The sequence below is a fragment of the Dasypus novemcinctus genome, chromosome 1 (assembly GCF_030445035.2).
Source record: "Dasypus novemcinctus isolate mDasNov1 chromosome 1, mDasNov1.1.hap2, whole genome shotgun sequence".
Taxonomy (NCBI): Eukaryota; Metazoa; Chordata; class Mammalia; order Cingulata; family Dasypodidae; genus Dasypus; species Dasypus novemcinctus.
This window is the reverse complement of record NC_080673.1, coordinates 145813572-145819571: the sequence shown is the minus strand read 5'-3', so window position 1 is coordinate 145819571 and position 6000 is coordinate 145813572. Positions and strand designations below refer to the sequence as shown.

The 6000-nt window shown below is 49.6% G+C and overlaps 1 protein-coding gene across 50 annotated transcripts in view; it reads left to right on the top strand.

The window, feature by feature from the left end:
• Positions 1-283: 283 nt before the first annotated feature.
• ADGRL3 (adhesion G protein-coupled receptor L3) overlaps positions 284-6000 on the top strand; it is an 845015-nt gene continuing 839298 nt past the window's right edge. For 32 of the 50 annotated variants that reach the window (XM_058297964.2, XM_058297937.2, XM_071216378.1 and 29 more), the window contains exon 1: positions 331-1779. The gene's annotated coding sequence lies outside the window, so the exon portion shown is untranslated. Of the gene's footprint in view, positions 1780-1928; positions 2200-6000 lie in introns of those variants that run through there. The other 18 variants (XM_058297953.2, XM_058297939.2, XM_058297934.2 and 15 more) reach the window with 7 other exon arrangements.

Genomic DNA, 6000 nt, shown 5'->3' with positions numbered 1-6000 from the left:
AGAAAGGAGAGAAGGGGGAGAAAGAGAGGAAGAGGGAAAGGGAAGGTGGGGGGGGGGGGGGAGAGAGGGAGAGAGGGAGAGAACAAGAGAGGGAGAGGGAAAAGAGGGAGCGGGAGAAAGAGGGAGAGGGAGAGAGAGGGAGAAAGAACGTGACTCGCGGACGCGAGGAGAGGTACCCTTTGTTTGACAAACCCTGAAAGGGAAATTTCTTGTACCAGCTCTCTGGTTCCCACCTCCAAGCGTTAGCCGAGCTGCTAGGTGGAGCTCGCGCCGCGGAGCCCGCGCGCACTCCAGATCCGGGTTTTGCCGGCCACCCCCTTCCCCCGGCGAGACCCCCCTCCACGGTTCTCGGCGCTCCCGGCGCTCCCGGCGCTAGCTCGCCCGCCAGTGGCTCATTCTGGCCTCGGCTCCAGCTCCGGCTGCGTTTGCCGCGCGCTGGCTACACTGCCCCGGCGCGCCCGCGGTCCCACCGTTTCTCAGCGCGGTGCCCCCTCGCCTGCTCGCAGAGCACTGCTCGCTCCAGTTCCCAGCAGCGGGGATGCAGATGCTGCCGCTGATCCGGGTGGGGGCCTCCGCTGGCTTTTCCTGGACTGCTGGTCGATTACGCTCAGGCAGCTACTGCTGCTGCCTGTGACTTGCCCCCTCCCCTTTCTTTCTTCTCTTTTGCCTCCGTCCCCTTCCTCCGGGTGTGCGCGCGCGCGGGTTGCTTGGTTTGCTTTGGCAGGAGCTCGCTGGTGTGCGCGCGTGTGAGTGTGCGTGTCTGGAGAGCGCCAGAGCCCTTGCTCGCTCTCGGAGAGTCGAGGAAGAGAAAGAACCGAGGCGGCGGCGGCGGCGCGGAATCCGGGGCCGCGCGATGAAGCTCCCACATGCCAGCAGCTGCTTGGCCCCAGCGGCGAGCTAAGCACCCAACCCCCGGGCTCTGGGCTCGGCGGTCCCTGGGACACAGCCCTCGGCTGCCCGGTGCCGGATTCGCCCGCGCGCCCCCGCTGTGCACCCGGGAAGGAGTTTGCTTGGCTCTCGTTCCGGCCCTCGGCGCAGGTTGCAGGCACGAAAAGAGACCCTTGGCGGAGAGAGAACCTCGGCAGGAGGAGGCTTTGGCGGAGAAGCAGCCACCCTTGGCCCTGGCGGCTGCCCCAACCTATTCCATCGCTCCTGCTTCGAAGCGGAAAGGGGAGGACGAGGAAGAAGAAGAAAAAGAAAGAGAAGGGGGGTGGGGTGGGGAAACTGGATATAAAGATCAGCTGGGGGGATGGTGGAAGATTTTTGGTCTCTTCAGCAGCGTCTCTTCTTAAGCGGCGGCGGCGGCGGCAGCAAGAGAAGCCTCCCCTGCTATGACTGCCGCATGTTAATAGCTGCCGCTTGGGTCCCTCGGCTGCTGCCGGAGACGGAGCTTGACTCCGAAGTTGTGCAACTGTGGACTAGGAGAGACATTTGGACCCTCCTTTCTTTTGGCTTCGCCTTTATTCCGCTTTGGTGTGTGTGAAGCGAGGAATCGTCAAGAAAGACAGCATTTGTTTTTTTTTCCCCCTTCCATTTTCTCCATGGCTGTGTAAGAAAGGGGGAAGGAGAGACTTTTTTGTTGTTGTTTCTTTGACTGGGGTTTCCACCCTCCTGCTGCCTTCTGCGCTTTGATTATCAGTCCTCGTGTGGTGAGGGTGCCTTCGCTGGGGCCGGTCGATCTTTTGCCCCAGGCTCAATGGCTGGATTGTGGGAGCTGCACCCGGTTGCTGGTTGTTAAGCAACTGATGGGACTATCTCAGGGACCCGCGGTCACGAAAGGTAATTTATTCTTGCACTCTTCATAATAGTGGTCGCCCTGGCCCGGAGCAAGCGGCGGCATCCGCGGGGTGGGCAACTCAGTGGGTGCGGGCTTCCAGCACACTCACCCTCCTACTCAAACACTCGTTCGCACACACCCGCCCTCACATACACTCATCCGAGCCTGCTGCGGTACGGGGCGGGAAATGAAGCCTCCGGGCTAGTGGGCGCCCGGGTTTGGCAGGGGTTCGAGGTTTCTCCAGCCTTTGGGCGATTTGGCGGCCTAGGGGGATAAAAGGAGAGAAGAGACCCGGCGCATTCTCTGTCGCACGCGCTGGAGAATAGGAACACTTTCCATCCTGGGAATTTCCGTCCACTGTCACTCCAGTGCTATCCCCGTGGTGGGCTGGAAGCAGGCGAGGGGGGCGCCTTCTCTGCCAGGTCGGTGCTGGTGCTGTTCCAGGCGGGAGCGGGCTGAAGGACGGACAGGGACCGGGTGAGGAGTTGGACCCTGGGCTGATGGAGACTGCGGGGCGACGAGGCTGAAGCTCCCTCGACGCCTGCCTGGAGCATCCATGGTTGCCTCGTTTGTCCAGGTCGCGCCCCTGAATCGTGGAGCCGCGCCGCCTACCCTCACGGCGCGTGTTTGTGTCTCTTTCACCGCAGTTTGGCTTAGACCTACCCTTGTCCTGGCTTTGTTAGGCGGTTTGAGCTGGAGAAAGCTGCCACTTTCGTGGGTGGCCCGGGGCTAGGCTGTACTGGGAGTGGGGACAGGGCGGGGGGCGGTGTCTCATGAATCGGGGCACTCAGAGGGCGGCCGCGGCACCCGGGCCGGGTGGATAGAACGTTGGTGGCCGTGGTCGGTTGGGTTACAGGTAGGAGGGCAGGCACCCAGGCTCTTCTTCTGGGAGAAGGGAAGGCTCCGGGCTGCGGCGGAACGTCTGTACCGCCTCACCCCAGCCGCCGGTCCCACGTTGGAGCTCAGGAGCTGCGAGTGCTAGGCCCCCACCCATGTAGGGGTGTGTGTGTGTGTGTGTGTGAGTGTGTGTGGTTGTGTGTGTAGAGGAGGGGCGACCTCCACCACCCGGGTTATTTGGTGGCGGGGTTAGCATGTGCGTTTCTGTGTGTGCGCATTTGCGCGCTCCGAGGGCGGCAGGGGAGATGTTCACCGGGATCGCAGGACTGATGCTACTTGAGCTTGCTTATCAAAGTCGCCTGGGAAGCACTTAACTGGAAAATCTGGTTTGAGGAGATCGCGGGGGCCTCGCAGGGGTAGCGAGGAAGCCTCACAGTGTCCGGTACTCCCTTGGCCAGGAACAGCTCCGCTAGGTGTGTACCCAGGATATGAGAGTCTCTGGTGCAGGCATTAGGACGGGTAGATAGAGTAGTCATCTCCCCGGTAGACTGATATCACCGAGTCAAGCCAGCATAACCCCTGATCCCTGGAATTCTCTGGCCACTTTCCGCGCTCAGATAGAAACGTGCGCTGCTTTATTTATGGCCACAGATAGCACAGCTATTGGGCAAACTCAAGCATGCGAGGCACCTCCGGGTGTCTCCTCCCTATTCCTGCCTGTGATCCCTGCCTGCAGTAGTTAGAACACATTGTAAACAACAGTGTAAGCATCCCCGCCACAGTTTCCGTTAGAGGCGAACCTACTGATGTCTGTTGTGTTTACTTTCCTGGGTGGATTACTCATTAGGAAGTATAAGCCTTCTCTTGCATCTCTGATTTTACATCCTTCCAGCCAGCTGCTGGGGAAATGAGACGAATAGACGCTGACAGGAAAGAAAAAAAATGCCTTCTGTGTTTTGCTCTAAAGTAAATGGGCGGTGTGCTAATTTTGTTTCCTACGTGCTATCATCACTAGTTCAAGAATGTCATCATAGAATCTGCGCGCGCGCCCACACACACACACACACACACACACACGACCCAAACACTTTAATAGTTTTCATTCGGAGAATATCCTGTGTTTCCCTAAGAGATTGAGCAGGGTTTAGCCAGATTTTCCTGGTATACTTTTCAATCTGCAATGGTATAAATGGTCTGGAGTTCTGGCCCCCAATTTATCTCTATGTGAATTACAGCTGTATAGAATTATCAGCTCTTTTTGTAGTATCACCAAAAGGGGTTTCCAATAATTTGTGTAGGAGTTTAAAAGAATATTTGTGTTGAAACGTATCTGAGCTTTGTTTCATGAATCTTTTTTTTTTTTTTTGGGTAGCTAAAGCAAAGATCAAGAATGTACAAAGATAAACACAGTTTATAAGCTGTTATTTTTGCAAGCTAAACTGCTTTTGAATTTCAATAAATAAAAATTAAATTCCTTAATTCTAGATTAGCTCTGAATACTTTGGCATTTGATGCAAATAACTTATGTTCTCATTAGTTTAAAAAAAAAGTATAGCACTGTAAATGTGAAAGGCTACTTTGTTTCTAGGTACTAAAATTCCTTTTTTTTTTTTTTAAATCTTGACTTCTTAAAAAGCTTAAGTTGCCAAAAAAAAAACAAAAAAAAAACAAAAAACCAACCACCACTGAATAATTGATGACTGATGTTGATTGTCATATTTTCTACTAAGAAATACTGCTAATAGCATTCATCTCTAAACCTACAGAATTCTAATTTAATTCCTGAGAAGCTAGCTTCATAAATGTGTTTCTTTTCTAGAGGTTATGTGTGAAAGTCTTGACACTTGCAAATATTTCTGAAGATTACAAGTGCTTGTCCTCCCATTTTAGAAGATCTAATCGTAATGATTCTTATTCCTTACATTAGAAGATTTGATCAGATCTGTTCTTTGTTTACTAGCAGCATGTATTTCCTAGCAGTCATACATTCCACAGGTCCTGATGTCATTAGAACTGTGTTTGTCAGTGTATTGTGCTGTCTTTAGCTGAAGGTGAATGTGTCAGAGTGCTTGAATGTCATTCCATAGCACTTCTTTATCACTAAATATTCAGTAACCAGCTCCATTGGTGTATACGGTTGACTGGACTAATTCTATAAACTCGCGATAGGAGGAGTGATTACTATAAAAGGTTTATGGGAACTATTTAAATTTTTTCGATTGAGATGTTAGGCTGCATCAGGCATCCCTGGCTTGAAGGGTGATAAGCCAGAATGTGATTTGCCTAGTGGATAAACGCTTTTGATGTCTTATTTTAGGTTGCTTGGTGTGATTATCCCTCCGACTGAGAGCCCTCCTTGAAAATATGAATGGAAGTTCTTTCACAAATGATTTTCTTAATAATGACCTTCTTGCATTTTGCAGATTTGAATATTCCTTTCCAGGGGGATAATAGCTATTGTGGGACTTTCTGGCTCCAGCTATAGTGTTTGGCATTGTTTCTAGTAATTAGGGAAAGCAAGTTTTTTATGGACTTATTTATCTTTAATTGCTATGTGAGTTATAGCCAAGGAAATCCTAAGTAGTGGATAAAAAGGATTATAAAATTGCGAGGATTATTGGAGTTGGTTAAATAATACAATGCGAAACTGAATTGTATTTCAGATTTGATTTGGACCACTTTAAGCATTGCTTGAAACTCCTTTAAAAGGGGCTACCAAGTAGAAGTGACAGTTGCTGTTAGGACATTTCTGCCTAGAAATCAGCAAGGAAAACTGATTTTGACTTTATATTTATTATCAAATAGTGATTGTGAGAAATGCTATAAAGCCTTAATTTAGCCTGATGTGAATGACTCTAGGGCATTTGGAAATAAAGAGAGATGACCCTTTAGTTTTACAATTGGCTGTTTTCCCTTTGATTTGTATTAAATTCAAAATTTGCATTTGTACATATAGGGAGGTCAGTGGGATTATTATAATTTAGCATTTGTTTTCCCTCAAAGATATATTTACTCTTAGATTACTATTACGTTTGTGTCTATTCTTTTATTTCTTTATAGAATACTCCATTTGTTTTTTTAAATTAAAACTTTCAAAAGTGAATCATGTCCTCCTGACTTATTCCATTTATCTTTTAGTGTGTGTGTGTTTGGTTGTAGATTAATGGAGAAAGAAATCCAGATTTCTCATTCATTGTAATTTTGATATTGATATTTACTGGCCAATTTGAGGAACTAGTGTGAGCATGCCTCTAGACAGCATTTATAACTTCCGAAATATACAGGTTTTTCCCAAGACCCTTTACTGTCATTACCCTTATCTGAGGGTCAGTATGGGCCAATACATTGAGTTATACTACTTCATAAGTTACCAGATATATTTTTTT